The sequence below is a fragment of the Pristiophorus japonicus genome, chromosome 10, assembly GCF_044704955.1.
Source record: "Pristiophorus japonicus isolate sPriJap1 chromosome 10, sPriJap1.hap1, whole genome shotgun sequence".
In the NCBI taxonomy this organism is placed as follows: Eukaryota; Metazoa; Chordata; class Chondrichthyes; family Pristiophoridae; genus Pristiophorus; species Pristiophorus japonicus.
In genome coordinates, this window is record NC_091986.1 from 90,136,509 (window position 1) to 90,153,674 (window position 17,166).

At 49.2% G+C, this 17,166-nt stretch overlaps 1 long non-coding RNA gene across 1 annotated transcript; it reads right to left on the bottom strand.

The window, feature by feature from the left end:
• Positions 1–8,866: 8,866 nt before the first annotated feature.
• Positions 8,867–17,166, bottom strand: LOC139274761 (uncharacterized). The gene is made up of 3 exons (XR_011595596.1): positions 16,665–17,166; positions 11,303–11,459; positions 8,867–9,003 (listed from the first exon to the last, which is right to left on the bottom strand). It is a non-coding gene; the product is annotated as an uncharacterized lncRNA (long non-coding RNA).

The window sequence follows — 17,166 nt, forward strand, 5'->3', positions numbered from 1 at the left end:
ATCCCTGTTGCTCATAACTTTCCCATCTTACCAGCATCTGCCATGGAACATCACAGCGTCCTCCTGGGCACAAAGCTGAAATGATAGCCACCACAATACACACATTCTAAACATAATTTATAAATTTATCAAATGCCCTTGTGCATTCCCTTGGTGTCCGTCTTTCATGGACCTTTTCCTATTCTAGTGTTCCTGCGAAGTGCTCCCCTAGTGGTTGCAGCATGATTAATGGAACGCTGCTGACTTTCAGTGGGTGAGACTACAGTGGGTCTTGCAGGACGACCTCAAGCAGCTCTGGGTCTAGAAGGGCTGGCTGTAGACTACAACACCTTGGCATGGACGGCAGCAGTCTGGGCTGACTGGATGACAGGCAGCAGCAAGAGCATTGGCAGAGTGGTAATGGTGAGAGTACGAATGTTGTCATCCTGAGAGACAACACCAGGTTCTTGCTCCACAGACCCACTGCCACTCCCCCGGGCCGCACCTCAGCATTCCTACGCCTCCATTGGGGGCAGATTGCTGGAGTGCTGTGAGACACTGCAACTGCTTTCCACACTCATAAAACAAGTCACATTGAAGCAGTCTGAGCTTTCACCGCAGCATTGAAACATTGGGGCACTTCTGTATGTGCTGCAATGGAAGCTGTGACATCACCCATCACACACAGCATCATGGCTGAGTCCTCCATGCTCCTTGACATTGCTTGCCATTGCAGCAAACATTTCTATCTGTATGCCCATCGCCCTTCTTCTGAAGGCCATTGATGGAACTCATTAGTGCACAGCATGGAAAGCACAATAAATACTCCCACCTGACTCCTGCTTACTTTCCCAAGGCAGATGTTGTTACTGAGTGAATTTTCAGCACAGATTTAGCTTTTTAGAGGTTGCAAATGTTTTCAGCAAATTCGGGAACCACTGTCACCTCATTGCTACAACCTGTCACACCACTGAGAAATTGCTTCTCTCATCTCTACTTGACCTCACATCTATTCCATCAGTATGGACGCCATTTATACTGTTTCACCTTGGTCCTCAGAATTGTATCACGATGAGCCCCAACACCAGCAGCAGCAGGCACATCAGCAGCAGCTGCAACAACACCAACAAACTCTCCTCAACCACTGCATAGCTGCAAGACAGAGGACATCACGTCAGAGGCAATATCCCCAACACAGGGTATATAGGCAGAGGATGAGCTTCCTCAACATGACTGAGCAGCAGTGCCAAAGGAGGCTCAGGCTATCATGCCTGGTCATCGCAGACATTTGCAGATTGCTGGAACAAGACCTGCAGCCCAGAGGAGCGGGTGGACATGACTTACCAGTGGCTGCCAAAGTACCAGGGCCTTCAACTTCCTCACCTCAGGGTCCTTCCAGGGATCTGCAGCAACATTTGAAGGATCTCGCAGTCGGCTGTCCACAGATGCATCACATTGGTCACCGATGTCATGCTTGACACGTCAGCTAATTATATCAACTTTGCCACTGATGATGCCAGTGTTAATGAGCGGACGTTGGGTTTTGCTGCTCTGGCTGGCTTCCCACAGGTATAGGGTGTCATCCACTGCCCACATGTGGCCAGCAAGGCACCGCAGGAGTCTTTGTCAATCGCAAGGGCTTCCACTCCCTTAATGTGCAGCTGGTCTGCAACCATAGGACGGTCATCATGCACATGTGCACCAAAGTCCTTGACAGCTACCATGCCTCTTTCATCCTGCTCCAGTCCACCCTGCCTCAGCTATTTGCACCTCCAAACAGACTTTCCCGCTGGCTGCTTGAAGACGTAACTCATGACACCCTTGAGGAGGCCACGTACTGATGCTGAGGATTAACATAATGAAAGCCAAATCTCTACCAGGTGTGTCATAGAGCAGACAATAGGCATGCTGAAAATGCACTTCAGATGCCTTGACAAATGTGGAGGAGCCCTTCAGTATGCACCAGCCAGGGTCTCCAGAATCATCGTGTTCTGTTGCGCACTGCACAACATATCGCAGCAAAGAGGATTAGCGTTGCATGAGGAGCAAAGCTCTGAGTGCACAACCTCTTCAGAGAAAGAGGAGGAGAAGGAGCAGGAGGAACCTGTGGTCCAGATCCCACCACCACCCGAGCACATTTATGCCTGTGATGGGCTCATCATGGCCAGATTTGTATAACTTCAGGCATAACACCAATATGGCTCCCATGGTGGGAGGGTGGGGGGCAGGGGGGGGAGCGGAGCAGTATGGTAGGGGACGGAGCAGCATGGTCTGGGGATGGAGCAACATGGTGGGTGACGGAGCCAGATCTGTTCCCAGCCTATGCTGCTCTGCCCCCCACCATGCTGCTCCTTCCCCCCACCATGGGAGCCATATTGGTTCCCCCACCCATCCCCCCCCACATTGATAGGAATCGGATCCTCTCCCCCAGGTTTGGGATCGGACCCCCTCAGGATCGTGAATCGGACCTACCTGGTCCTGTGGCCTGCTCCGGAGTGCTCCCCGCCCAACTGGAAGCCAAGCCTGTCAATCAGACTGACGTTCGGGCTGGGAACCTGTCAAGGCCAAAAGATGCGGGGCAACCTGGACTTCCAGGTTTCCCGTCCGAAAATCCACCCCACCGACCCCCGACAGCCTACACAGCCTGCCCCTGTTAATATCGTTTGATGTAGTAGATCTGGAGATATCAGCCTGTTAAAAAAAGGTTCTGACTAAAGGTCATTGACCTGAAACTTTAACTTTGTTTCTCTCTCCACAGATGCTGCCTGACCTGCTGAACATTTCCAGCATTTTCTGTTTTTATTTCAGATTTCCAGCATCTGTAGCATTTTGTGTTTGTATTTAACGTTAATTTGTAGACTGAGTATTGTGGCTGTGTGCCAGCCAGCCCGTGATGAATCGGGGAAATCATTGTCTGGTGAGCACCTAAGTGGAAAACCCCAGCCAATGACTTACTGTATGATGCAAGGAAAGCAAGTTTATTCTTATTCATTGTTTGTGCAACAGACTGAGTTAGCTAAGGAGTGCCCTGAAGGCACTGAGTGATGACACTTATGAAGTGTGGGCACAGAATCTATCCAGAGATTGCCAATTAGACACTAATTGAAACTAATAAATGTGTGTATTTTTGGTCTTGTCCTGTTAAATAAACAATTACTCTATACACTCAGCACAACAAATGCAACAAAAATTATAAAGCATAATTAACAAGCAACCAAGAATGTTGCCATTATTCATGAATATATGTAGCTTCTATATCTAATGCAAATGCCAATATGAATACAGAAATAACAGCAAAATGATTAACCTTGCTTTTCTGCAGAGTTTTGGGAGGCAATTGTTCTTACCAGATTCAAAATGGCCATCACAGCTTTTATGTTTTCTAGACTTTTTGATCCTGTTTTGGGAGAGTGACCTCTGTCTGATGCTTTCTTCATTTTATACTCGTTGTTATATACGTAAACCTGTAAATACCTTGTTTAACCACCAGAGGGCTCATCCCCTGGAGTCCCAAGGGATACCACAATCCCTTGGGAGCACCTGCACATAAGGAGGCCTCACAAGCTGTAGAGGCACTCTGGAGGCCTGTAATAAAGGATTACAGTCACACATTACTTTGAACTTACAGTATCTGGTCAGATTCTTTCTTCAAGACACTACAACTGGCGACGAGATACAGATGGCGAACCCTACCGCAACAATGGGCATCCTGGAGAAATTTTTGGAGGGAGATGATTGGGAAACCTTCGTGGAGCGACTCGACCAATACCTTGTGGCCAACGAGCTGGAAGGAGAAGTGAACGCTGCCAAATGAAGAACGATCCTCCTCACCGGTTGCGGGGCACCAACGTATGGTCTCATGAAAAATCTGCTCGCTCCAGTGAAACCCACAGAGACGTCGTACGATGATTTGTGCATACTGGTCCGGGAGCATCTGAACCCGAAGAAAAGTGTTCTGATGGCGAGGTACCGGTTCTACACCTACAAGAGGTCTGATGGCCAGGAAGTGGCGAGCTATGTCGCCGAGCTAAGGCGCCTTGCAGGACATTGCGAATTTGAAGGACACTTGGAGCACATGCTCAGGGACTTCTTTGTATTTGGCATTGGCCATGAAGTAATACTTCACAAACTTTTTATTGTCGAGACCCCAACCTTGAGTAAAGTCATAGCGATAGCCCAGGCGTTCATCGCCATTAGTGACAATACCAAACAAATCTCTCAGCACACAAGTGCTGCAACAAGTATTGTGAACAACGTAATGTTGTTTTCAAATTGTAAAGTACAGGGCAGGACCCACATGCCTGCAACTGCAGGTCTGCAGATGTCTCAGAGTCCACCATCAAGGGTGGTGAATGCATGGCCATTAGCACCTTGTTGGCGCTGTGGAGGTGATCATCATTTCCATTCATGTCGCTTCAAAGGGTACATTTGCAAGGGCTGTGGAACAATGGGACACCTCAATTTGACGAGAGGGCATCATTTCGCCGATCGAATTCAACGAGTGGGCTAGTCCGATTGTTCCAGTCCTCAAGGAAGACGGCACCATCAGAATCTGTGGTGATTACAAAGTAACTATCAATCGTTTCTCCCTGCAGGATCAATACCCACTACTAAAAGCAGACGACCTATTTGCGACACTGGCGGGAGGAAAAACTTTCACGAAGCTGGACTTGACCTCGACCTATATGATGCAGGAGCTGGAGGAATCGTCAAAGGGCCTCACCTGCATCAACACGCACAAAGGTCTCTTCATTCACAACAGATGCCCATTTGGGATTCGAGCAGCCTTGGTGATATTCCAGAGGAACATGGAAAGCTTGCTGAAGTCGATCCCGCACACTGTGGTCTTCCAGTACGACATCTTTGTTACAGGTCAGGACACCGTCGAGCATCTGCAGAACCTGGAGGAGGTTCTTAGTCGGCTTAATCATGTGGGGCTCAGGTTAAAACGCTCGAAGTGCATTTTCCTGGCGCCTGAAGTGGAGTTCCTGGGGAGAAGAATCACGGCGGACGGCATCAGGCCCACCGATTCGAAGACGGAGGCAATTAAGAGCGCATCGAGACCACAGAACGCAACGGAGCTGCGGTTTCTCGGACTCCTGAACTACTTTGGTAACTTCTTATGGGGTTTTAGCACACTGTTAGAACCATTGCACTCTTTACTGCGTAAAGGAGATGAATGGGTATGGGGTAAAAGCCAAGAAAATGCCTTTGAGAAAGCTAGAAAACTGTTATGCATGTGCTGTATGATCCATGTAAGCGTTTGGTACTAGCATGTGATGCGTCATCATATGGTTTTGGGTGTGTATTACAACAAGCTAATGAATCTGGGACATTGTAACCTGTTGATTATGCATTCAGAAGTCTGTCTAAGGCTGAGAGGGCCTACAGCATGATCGAAAAAGAAGCGTTAGCGTGTGTTTATGGGGTAAAGAAAATGCATCAATATCTGTTTGGGCTCAAATTTGAATTGGAAACTAACCATAAGCCACTTATATCCCTCTTTTCTGAAAGTAAGGGGATAAATACGAATGCATCGGCCCGCATCCAGATATGGGCACTCACATTGTCCGCCTACAACTACGCCATCCATCCTAGGCCAGGCACAGAAAACTGGGGTGGAGATGGCACAGCCCGCAGATATAGTTATGGTATGGAAGCATTCGAGAGTGAGCAATCACCTGTTACCACCCGACAGATTAGTACCTGGACAAGCCAGGACCCCTTACTGTCCTTAGTAAAAAAAAACTGTGTGCTCCAAGGGATTTTGTCTAATGTCCTGTTAGAGATGCAGGAAGAAATAAAGTCGTACCAGCGGCGCAGAGATGAAATGTCTATACAGGCAGACTGCCTCCTGTGGGATAATCGGGTAGTCGTGCCAAAAAAGGGCAGGGACACTTTCATTAGTGACCTCCACAGTACCCACCCAGGCATTGCAATGATGAAAGCGATAGTCAGATCCCACGTGTGGTGGCCCGGTATCGATGCAGACTTAGAGTCCTGTGTACACAAATGCAACACATGTTCACAGATAAGCAATGCACCCAGGGAGGCACCACTAAGTTTATGGTCCTGGCCCTCCAAACCGTGGTCCAGGGTCCATGTCGACTATGCAGGCCCATTCTTGGGAAAAATATTCCTTGTGGCTGCAGATGTGTATTTCAAATGGATTGAATGTGAGATAATGTCAGCAAGCACATCCGCTGCCACCATTGAAAGCCTGCGGGCCATGTTTGCCACGCAAGGCCTGCCTGATGTCCTTGTAGTTGACAATGGGCCGTGCTTCACCAGTGCCGAGTTCAAAGAGTTCATGACCTGCAATGGGATCAAACATGTCACCTATGCCCCGTTTAAACCAACCTCCAATGGTCAGGCAGAGCGAGCAGTGTAAACAATCAAGCAGAACTTGAAGAGGGTAACTGAAGGCTCACTGCAGACTCTCCTATCCCGAGTCCTGCTTAGTTACCGCACAAGACCCCACTCGCTCACTGGGGATCCCCCCACTGAACTGCTCATGAAGACACTTAAGACAAGGCTTTCATTAGTCCACCCTGATCTACACGAACAGGTAGAGAGCAGGCGGCTTCAACAGAATACATATCATGATTGCGCAAATGTGTCACGCGAAATTGCGATTAATGATCCTGTATTTGTGTTGAACTATGGACAAGGTCCCAAGTAGCTTCCCGGCACTGTCGTGGCCAAAGAGGGGAGTAGGGTGGTTCTGGTAAAACTTTCAAATGGACTCACCTGCAGTAAACACTTGGACCAAACCAAACTCAGCTTCATGGACTATCCAGAACAACCCACAATAGACGCGACCTTTTTCGACCCCCCAACACAGACACAAGTGGCAACCGACCCAGCGGTTGACCACGAAGCAGAACCCATCACCTGCAGCAGCCTAGCAGGACTCACCACATCCAGCAGCCCTGCAAGGCCAGCTGCGCAGCAGCCTAGCGAGGGCCCAACAAACGACTCACCAAAACCAGCATTTGCACCGAGACAATCAACCAGGGAAAGGAAGGCCCCAGATCAACTCACATTGTAAATAGTTACACTATTGGCTTTGGGAGGGGGAAGTGTTGTTATATATGTAAACCTGTAAATACCTCGTTTAACCATCAGAGGGCACATCTCCTGGAGTTCCAAGGGATCCCACAATCTCTTGGGAGCACCTGTACATAAGGAGGCCTCACAGGCGGGAGAGGCACTCTGGAGACCTGCAATAAAGGACTACGGTCACACATTATTTTGAGCTTACAGTATCTGGTCAGATTCTTTATTCAAGACACTACACTCGTTGGGGACCTGGTCTCCAAGCACTGCTGGGTTCCACTGTTACTGCAGTACAAATGCACATTAGTTGATCTCTCTCTTTATTTATACATCAGCTACTATAAATGAATAGCATGTTTGTAACCCCATATTTACAAGTAGTGTGGTGTAGGTCAGCTGATTTACATTGTTGAGTGAAGCTGACAGAGGAATAACTGACCATCTTTAGTCAGCCCAGTAGAGGAAAGCATGTTTATTGTTCACATGGTGCTGCCAAGCATGTTGAGAGAAGGAGGGGATGGTCTGAAGGGATATAGAAGGAGAGGGAAGAGGAAGTGTGGGGACAAGGGTGGGGAGATGGAGGAGAGAGGTGGGAAGTCGAGAGGGTGTGGAGAGGAGCGAAGGAAGGGAGAGGGAAGGACAGGAAGGCAAGAGGAAGGGGAAGGAGAGGGGGGAGACGTGGAGGAAGGGTAAAGGGAAGGTGTAAGGGAAGGGGAGGAAGAGAGCAGAGATAGGGAGGGGAGGAGAGGAAGAGGGCGAGGGAGAGGAGAGGAAAAGAGAGATGGCTGTGGAGAGGAGAGAGACAAAGGGGAAGTGCATAGTTTTGAGGTGTACCACCCTTACTGGGTAAAGTATGAAGATGTCTGTTTTGCCATTTCTGCACCCTTTTTAATTGCAGGAAATGTGCAGCTTATGGGCTAGGCTTTCCACGTTCTTTGCATGCTTAATGCCCACTTAACGTCCATTTTACCGCTGAAATGACGTATAACGCCCATATATCGCCATTTAACCACAAAATGGAAACTGGCGGGTGCTTTTGAGAAACTTATCGCCGAGCGTTACTTTCCCCATGTGCTTAACACCGGGAAAAAATTATACCGCTCGCCCACTTTATTTGAGCAGAATCACCAGAATGGGCAAAATCAGCGCCCATAATATCGCCCAGTGTTACTTTCCACACGGAATTAACACCAAGATTCAATAATACATTTGTTTTTGTCGTGAAGGTCAAATTTGGCAAAATTAATGACCAGGTGATCACCCACCATACATATCGCCCACAATATCGCTTGCTCAAAAAAACGCCCAGAAAAAGTGGAACTGTTCTGAACTAAAGCCAGCGGTGTGGCTGCCATTTTTTAAATCGCAGGTCGCTTCATTCAAAAGGCTGCTTCAACTTCAGGGGAGTTTGCATTGACTCTGGAGTTCTTCTCAGGTGAAGTGACCATCGCAACAGACATATTTTCAGACTCTGGACTATTGGGGGTTTACTGTAGGTATATTTTAGTGAGGAAATTATTGCTTCTGATCAATCGCTATTATACTTTCATTGCAATGGGGCCAGCCATTTCTGAGCCTGCATCGATTAATATGCAGATGCTGCAGAGTGCAGATGGCTCAATGTGTGATGCACATCATTATGTGCCCAATTTAAGACATGCAAGAATGAGGAGGAGGGCCAGACCATACATACCCCGCACGTACAGGAAAAAGAGGTCTTGCCTAGACGTCTCTGACCACACCTGCCTTTGGAGACTGCGCTTCCACAAGGTGGTGATCAATGAAATATGTGAGCTCACCAGGCCACATATGCAGCTTGCCATCAGGACATCAGTGTCGATCGAGGTCAAGGTCACCGCGGCACTGTCTTTCTTCACGTCCAGTTCCTTTCGGGCCTTTGCGGTCGAGATTTGCCCTCTGTCTCACCATGCCACCCATCGCTGCATTAGACAGGTCACGGAGGCCCTGTATGTGAGAAGGATGGCCTTTATCAGCTTCCCCATGACCACGGAGGCTCAGACTGACAGGGCTGGAGCATTCTACCATATTGCTAAGTTCCCCAGGGTGCAGATAGCTATACGGTGCACTCACATCACCATGTGGCCACCTTCTCAGGACCCGGACTATTTTCGAACAGAAAAGGATTTCACTCCCTGACGGTCTAGCTAGTTGTCAACCACAACCAGATCATCATGGCAGTGAATGCCAAATGTCCAGGCACCTTTGATGAGGCTCACATCCTGCGTGAGAGCGCTGTCTCTGACATCTTTAAGAATCAGCCACAAGGACAATGCTGGATGCTTGGTGACAACCGATATGGCCTAGCCACCTGGCTGATGACCCCCATGCGTGACATCCACACCGAGGCCGAGAAGCGATAAAACGAGAGCCACAGAGTCACACGCAATGTGGTCTAGAAAACAATAACTGTGGTTAAGCAGCATTTCAGATGTCTGGACCACTCAGGAGGGGAACTACAATACAACCCTGAGCAAGTCGGTAAATTCGTGGTCGTGTGCTCCATGCTGCACAACATAGCTATCAGGAGGGGCCAAGAATTGCCAGAAGGGACTGATGCTCCACCTCAAGAGAGAGAGGAAGAGGACAACGAGGGGCTGGATGCTGACCTGGGGCCAGACAATCAGGCTGGCTATGCAGCCATGCCCACGACCCCCTCCAGACCGCAGGAAAGGGACGTGGTGGCTACATAGCTGCAAGACTCTTAAGTGAGGAGCTGATATCTGAACGATTTGCCTGAAAGATTGATGCTGTGAGTGACAACACTGGCACACGGCTGTGTGTGTGCAGCTCAGACACCAATGGTGCCCATCACCTTGGTGCCAGTTAAAGTTTATGCTGATTGAAGTTAAGTTTTATTTAACCCTTTGATGTTAAAGAATCACCAGTGTGTAACGGTCCAGCTTTTTGAGATATTGCACAACAAGGTTATGTTCAATAAAAACCTTTTTATACCAACATTAGTCTGAAATCATAAGTATCACAGGCAAAAACAGCCAACCCACAATCACACCCCACTTTTTCCACCATTGACATCAATCAAATGGTCAACATATCCAGCAGCACAGAATACAAAGGCAAAGCAGGATTGTGGTCCCCTCCCCCCATACATTACACCAAATTGCAGACACCCAGATGGAGATATAACACAGCCATCACCTGCGGACATGCACCTCACTTTCCTTCCCCCCTCCCCTTCTACTCCCCATCTCTACCCCCTCCCCTCCTCACTCCACGGCAACTGACCGAGGAGCTCCTCAGGCGGTGCTTCATTGGGGGAGATGAAGGCAGAGGCGGTCGTTGCACGGGTACAGGAGCGGGGGTGCCGAGGGAGCAACATTCTCTGATACAGAATCAGGATCTTGATCCTTGCTCTCATTTGTCATTCGCAGTGGTGGTGTGGAATCTAGGGGTGGAGTGCCGCACTCTGGGACCACTGGGAGGCCTGTGCCAGCAGTGATCCTGGCTATCGCATCCAGGGCCTCCGCCATCCGCGGAATGTACTCAGTCATGGTGGCCAGCTGTAGGAATATGCCCCCCAATGCTTCGATGAGCTGGTCACCAAAGTCTATAGTCTGCCTGGACAACTGTACCATCTCTCCGCTGTCACGTGGCACTCGTGGAACAGACCTGCCACGTCTATGAGGTCTCCGCGGGGTTGGCGCCGTCCTGGGGACAAATGGGGTGCCCTGTGGCGAGGTGCTTGGGGCCGGAACCTCCAGACTGAAGCCGTGAATGACCGGAGGACCACTAGATGGCCTTGGGGTGGAATGTCTTCTGGAACGTGGTGATGCAGGTTCCTCGAAGTTGGCACTCTCATCCGTGGAGAACAGACCCAATGGTTTGACGGGTGAGAATCGGAGCCCCTCAGCACCAGATGTAGGATCGTCCGGAGAGTCGGGCCCCGCGCCCCCACCTTCTGGCCTCTGTGGTTGTGCCTGGGGCTGCGCTGCTGGCTGAGCTGCAAAACTCAAATGAGGTTATTAGAGGAGAAGAGGGTGCTAGGGTCACAAGGTGAGTCCAGCGCTACACACAGCATATGCACGACAAAAGCACCACCACTATCAAAATCATCACAGACATCACATTTCATGACCATCAACACATTTGCATTGCAATGATTTTCATTAGGCCAGCATTATTTCTTTGACAATTTTAGAAACATCTATCATATATGCTTGTTCGGATATGAGTGGGTGTGGCATTTATTGACTTTACATCACGCAATGGTGTAAGCTTTACTCACGTGGCATCACTTCATGGTCTGCAGATGCTTCCGTAGCTGTCCGGGTGTGCTTCCGCATGATTGTGAGCACCCACTCCTCCATCTCAGTGATGTCACTGGGAACTATTGGCCCCTCACCCTTTCGCCTCTGCTCGGACCTCATTGTCGAGAGCTTCTTCTGTAAAAGTCGACAGGACGACATGACATGAGATCATTGCATGATATCATTGCTAGGTACTGTCACAGAGACTGATGCAACACATAACTGACAGATGTAATCATGCTTATTATGATAATTATCATTCTTTACCTAAAGACGTATATCGTGAAAGCAGGCTTTGAGTAAAACAGTCCCGGTAAAAGTGGAGACCTCACATCCGCTGATAGTCACTCATGACTGTTACAAATCAAATTATATAAATACATAACTACATGTAAATAAATGGAATACTTACTGTTGCGGATCCCACAAGGTCGTTCCATCGTTTTCAGCATTGGTTGCCCTCACGCACATCGTTGGTCACCGACAAGACCACCTCTGCTATCTCGGTCCATATCTTCTGGCAGGCCTTTGGGGTGGGCTTCCTACGCTCTCCCTGTGTCAAATCACCCCAGCGTAACTCGATCTCCTGCAGGAGGGAGGCATTTGCCTCGTCTGAGAACCTCCTTGCTCTTTTGCGCCCTCCAATGTGCTCCTCTCCCACCTCACTGCTCTCGCCAGCGCCAGTCTCCGCAGCGTGCTTTGATGCCTCCCCCTCTCCCTCCATTATAGGCCAAATTCAGGCAAATATGTGGTTGGTAACAGATACTTTTTGATTCCCTATTTGCTGTGAAACTCTAAAGTCTCCCTCCTTCCTCCCAAAGTAGCCACACCACACCCACACACGCCTTCACTCCCTCTCAGCTCCCTCTCTCTCTGTCTCCTCTTCTGCGCATGTCATGATGACCCTTGACCTCCCGAATCGTGGGAATCGAGCGTTGGCATGTCGTTGCCAAGAACGCAACACTTTACGGCAGAAGGTCAGCAAGATTTCACGCTGCCGCCCATTTTATATCGCTCGCGGTAACGCCCAATTTCAAAAATGGAGACTAGTTGCTTTGAGAATGGGCGCGAAGCCGGCAATCTGAAAACCCATTTTTACCGCCCACGCCGGAAATAATGCCCATTTTTGGGCGATAAGCCCAAAAGTGTAAAATTTTGGCCCATATCTATTGTGGATCACAGTGACATAAATGTCGAAAAATATTTGAATAACAACCAACGCACACTGCTTTCTAATGCAAGCAAGCATAGAGTGATTATGGACTGGTCACAGGATTGTCTGCTTAGGTCTCTGGGCCAATTTCTGACATGGATCTTTTGTGTGTACCTCCAAGAGAACATAGCTGACAACCACAGGGAACGTACAAGCACTAGTGGGACAACAGCCAAATTGTAAGACTTTGAGAAGATAGCACTCAGTATTTTTGACCCTCAGTCTGTGAAAGGAATAGGGGTGATAGGTTTGAGGCATGTCATCACAGCCCAGTAGGTACCTTTTTAATTTACTCTCATTGTTAGTTTGATTCATTCTAACACATCGTTAATGTTATGTATGTAAACTTGTATATAGCTTGTACAGCCACCAGAGGGCACATCACCTGGAGTCCCAAGGGATCCGACAATCCCCTTGGGAGCACAGGTACTTAAGGAGGCCTCACAGGCTGGAGAGGCACTCTGGAGACCTGCAATAAAAGACTAAGGTCACACTTTACTTTGAGCTCACAGTATCCAGCCAGACTCTTTATTCATACATAACAACTGGCAACGAGATACAGATGACGAACCCAACGATGCAGAGAACAGTGGGCATTCTGGAGAAATTCTCGGAGGGAGATGATTGGGAAACCTTCGTGGAGCGACTCGACCAATACTTCGTGGCCAACGAGCCGGAAGGAGAAGCAAACGATGCCAAATGAAGGGCAATTCTCCTCACCGTCTGCGGGGCACCAACGTATGGCCTCATGAAAAATCTGCTTACTCCAGCGAAACCCACAGAGAAATCGTACGATGATTTGTGCAAACTGGTCCGGGAGAATCTGATGGCGAGGTACCGGTTCTACACCTACAAAAGATCTGAAGGCCAGGAAGTGGTGAGTTATGTCGCCAAGCTAAGATGCCTTGCAGGACATTGCGAATTTGAAGGACATTTGGAGCACATGCTTAAAGAGATATTTTCGTACTTGGCATTGGTCATGAAGTGATACTTCGCAAACTTTTGACTGTACAGACCCCAACCTTGAGTAAAGCCATAATGATAGCCCAGGCGTTCATTGCCACCAGTGACAATCCTAAGCAAATCTCTCAGCACACGAGTACTGCTACAAGTACTGTGAACAAAGTGATGTTGTTTTCAAATCGCAATGTACAGGGCAGGCCCCACATGCCTGCAGCTGCATGTCCACAGATGTCGCAGAATCCACCATCAAAAGGGATGAATGCAAGGTCATTAACACCTTGCTCCCGCTGCGGGGGTGATCATCGTTTCCATTCAAGCTGCTTCAAAGTGTATGTTTGCAAGGGCTGTGGAACAATGGGACACCTCCAACGTATGTGCAGGTGAGCTGAAAACCCTGTTAATTCTGCAAACCATCATGTTGCAGAGGAGGACAGATCCACGGCGGATCACGACAAACCAGAGCCTCAGACCGAGGAGGCCGAGGTATATGGGGTGCACACATTTACCACAAAGTGTCTCCCGATAATGCTGACGGTTGAATTAAATGGACTCCCCGTGTCAATGGAGCTGGACACGGGCACAAGCCAGTCCATTATGAGCAAAAAGACTTTTGAAAAATTGTGGTGCAGCAAGGCCTCAAGGCCAGTCTTGACTCCCAGTCGCACGAAACTGAGAACTTACACAAAGGAACTGATTCCTGTAATCGGCAGTGCTACTGTAAAGGTCTCCTACGATGGAGCGTTGCACAAGCTACCATTCTGGTTGGTACCAGGCGATGGTCCCACACTGCTCGGCAGGAGCAGGCTGGGAAAGATAAGCTGGAACTGGGACGACGTCCCAGCGCTCTCGCGCGCTGACGACACTTTGTGTACCCAGATCTTAAACAAGTTCCCTTCGCTGTTTGAACCAGGCATCGGGAAGTTCCAAGGAGCAAAAGTGCAGATCCACCTAATTCCGGGGGCGCGACCCATCCCACAAGGCGAGAGCAGTACCGTACATGATGAGAGAAAGGGTAGAGATCAAGCTGGACCGGCTGCAATGAGAGGGCATCATTTCGCTGATCGAGTGGGCCAGTCTGATTGTTCCTGTCCTCAAGGGAGACGGCACCATCAGAATCTGTGGTGATTACAAAGTAACTATCAATCGTTTCTCCTTGCAGGATCAATATCCATTACACTAAGGCTGACGACCTTTTTGCTACACTGGCGGGAGAAAAGACATTCACGAAGCTGGACTTGACCTCGGTCTACATGACGCAGGAGATGGAGAAATCATCAAAGGGCCTCACCTGCATCAACACGCACAAAGGTCTGTTCATTTATAACAGATGTCTGTTTGGAATTTGATCAGCCGCGGCGATATTCCAGAGAAACATGGAAAGCTTACTGAAGTCAGTCCTGCGCACGGTGGTCTTCCAGGACGACATCTTGATTACAGGTCGGGACACAGTCGAGCATCTGCAGAACCTGGAGGAGGTTCTTAGTCAACTGAACCACGTGGGGCTCAGGTTAAAACACTCGAAGTGCGTTTTCCTGGCGCCTGAAGTGGAGTTCCTGGGGAGAAGAATCACGGCAAACGGCATCAGGCCCACCGATTCAAAGATGGAGGCAATTGAGAAGACACCGAGGCCACAGAACGTGAAGGAGCTGCGGTCGTTTCTAGGACTCCTGAACTACTTTGGTAACTTCTTACCGGGTCTTAGCACACTGTTCGAACCACTGCACACCTTACTGCATAAAGGAGATGAATGGGTATGGGGCAAAAGCCAAGAGAATGCCTTTGTAAAAGCTAGAAAATTGTTATGCTCAAACAAATTGCTTGTGTTGTATGATCCATGTAAGCGTTTGGTACTAGCATGTGATGCATCATCGTATGGCGTTGGGTGTGTATTGCAACAAGCTAATGAATCTGGGAAATTGCATCCGGTTGCTTATGCATCCAGAAGTCTGTCTAAGGCTGAGAGACCCTATAGCATGATTGAAAAAGAAGCGTTAGCGTGTGTCTATGGGGTAAAGAAAATGCATCAATATCTGTTTGGGCTAAAATTTGAGTTGGAAACGGACCATAAGCCACTAATATCCCTGTTTTCCGAGAGTAAGGGGATAAATACTGTTATGTATTGTCCAGGTACATTAAATGCATAAGTACAATGGTGCGCCACAGAGGGCGCTGTGGTGGGAGACCTGAATGTACCTGCAAGACCGAGTATAAAAGGCTGTCCACCACACCTGGAGTTACACAATAAAGGACTAAGGTCACAGCAGTTATATCAGCACCAGACCGTGTGGAGTCAGTGATTTGTGTGCTACATACACCACATTGACAATGAGCATACGGACGAACTTCACACAACCACGGCAACTCTGGGCTCGCTAAAGGACTTTACCATGGGCAACAATTGGGAGGCCTTTACGGAAAGGCTCGAATACGACTTCACAGAAAACGACCTGATGGGGCACACGGGCGCACTAAGAGAGAAGCGTAAGGCGATTTTGCTTTCCAGTTATGGTGATGAGGTTTACTGCCTCGTCAGGGATTTGCTGGCACCCGCGAGCGCCAGGGACAAGTCATATGAGGAGCTGATCGCACTCATTCGTGACCAACTGAAACCAGAGGAGAGCATCCTCACGGCCCGGCACAAATTCTACCACCACTCCAGACCTGAGGGACAGGATGTCACCAAATATGCTGCGGACCTCAGGAGACTCGCGGCGCTGTGTGATTTTGGCACACACCTTGACGAGGCGTTGAGAGACGTTTTTGTTATGGGGATTGGCCATGAAGGTCTCCTTCACAAGCTGCTATCCCATGAACCTGCAGTCACCCTGACAAAAGGTATATATGACCTCGACTTGCAGCACCAAGCAGATGATCCACACAGTCTCGAACCCGCCAAGCACCGTCCACAGGATAGCACCCACCACGGACAAAACTGCAGAACGTGGCTCTGCCCAGGGCAGAGAGCGACTCTGCCCAGGGCAGAGAGCACGGATCTCAGGGTCCTGGAACTCAGAGTCCGCCGAGGGGGGGCTAATCGAGTAGCACCATGCTGGCGCTGCGGAGGAAGCCATGGGGCTCACCGGTGCAGGTTTGCGGAGTACACGTGCAATACCTGCCACACGAAAGGCCACCTTCAGCGTATGTACAAAAGAAATCTGACTCACCGTGTGACTGAGGAGATGATGGATGATCCACTGTTTAGCGAGGAGCAGGTAGAAGATGAGGCGTTTGGACTTTATACATGTACCAACCATTTGCCCCCAGTGATTATGGAAGTAAAAATTGACGGAGTCCCTGTGAGTATGGAAGTAGATACCGGCTCGGGTCCGTCGTTGATGAGTCAGGAAACTTTTGATAAACTGTAGGTCAACCCAGCTGCACGACCCAAGCTGGTCCCAGTCACGGTGAAGCTGTGCACCTACACCAAGGAACTGATACCTGTTCTTGGCAGAGCGGATGTGCAGATATCTCACAGTGGTGAGGCGCACGGTTTACCTTTGTGGGTCATTGCAGACAATGGGCCGACGCTTCTCGGCAGAAGATGGATGGGGAAGGTCCGTGGAGCTGGGAAGATTTCATTCCTCCATAGATACGCTGTCCCCCGGGTTCCCAAAGAGCAGCGCCGACCGAGCTGGAGGAGAAAGAAGCCATTCAGCTGCAGCCTAA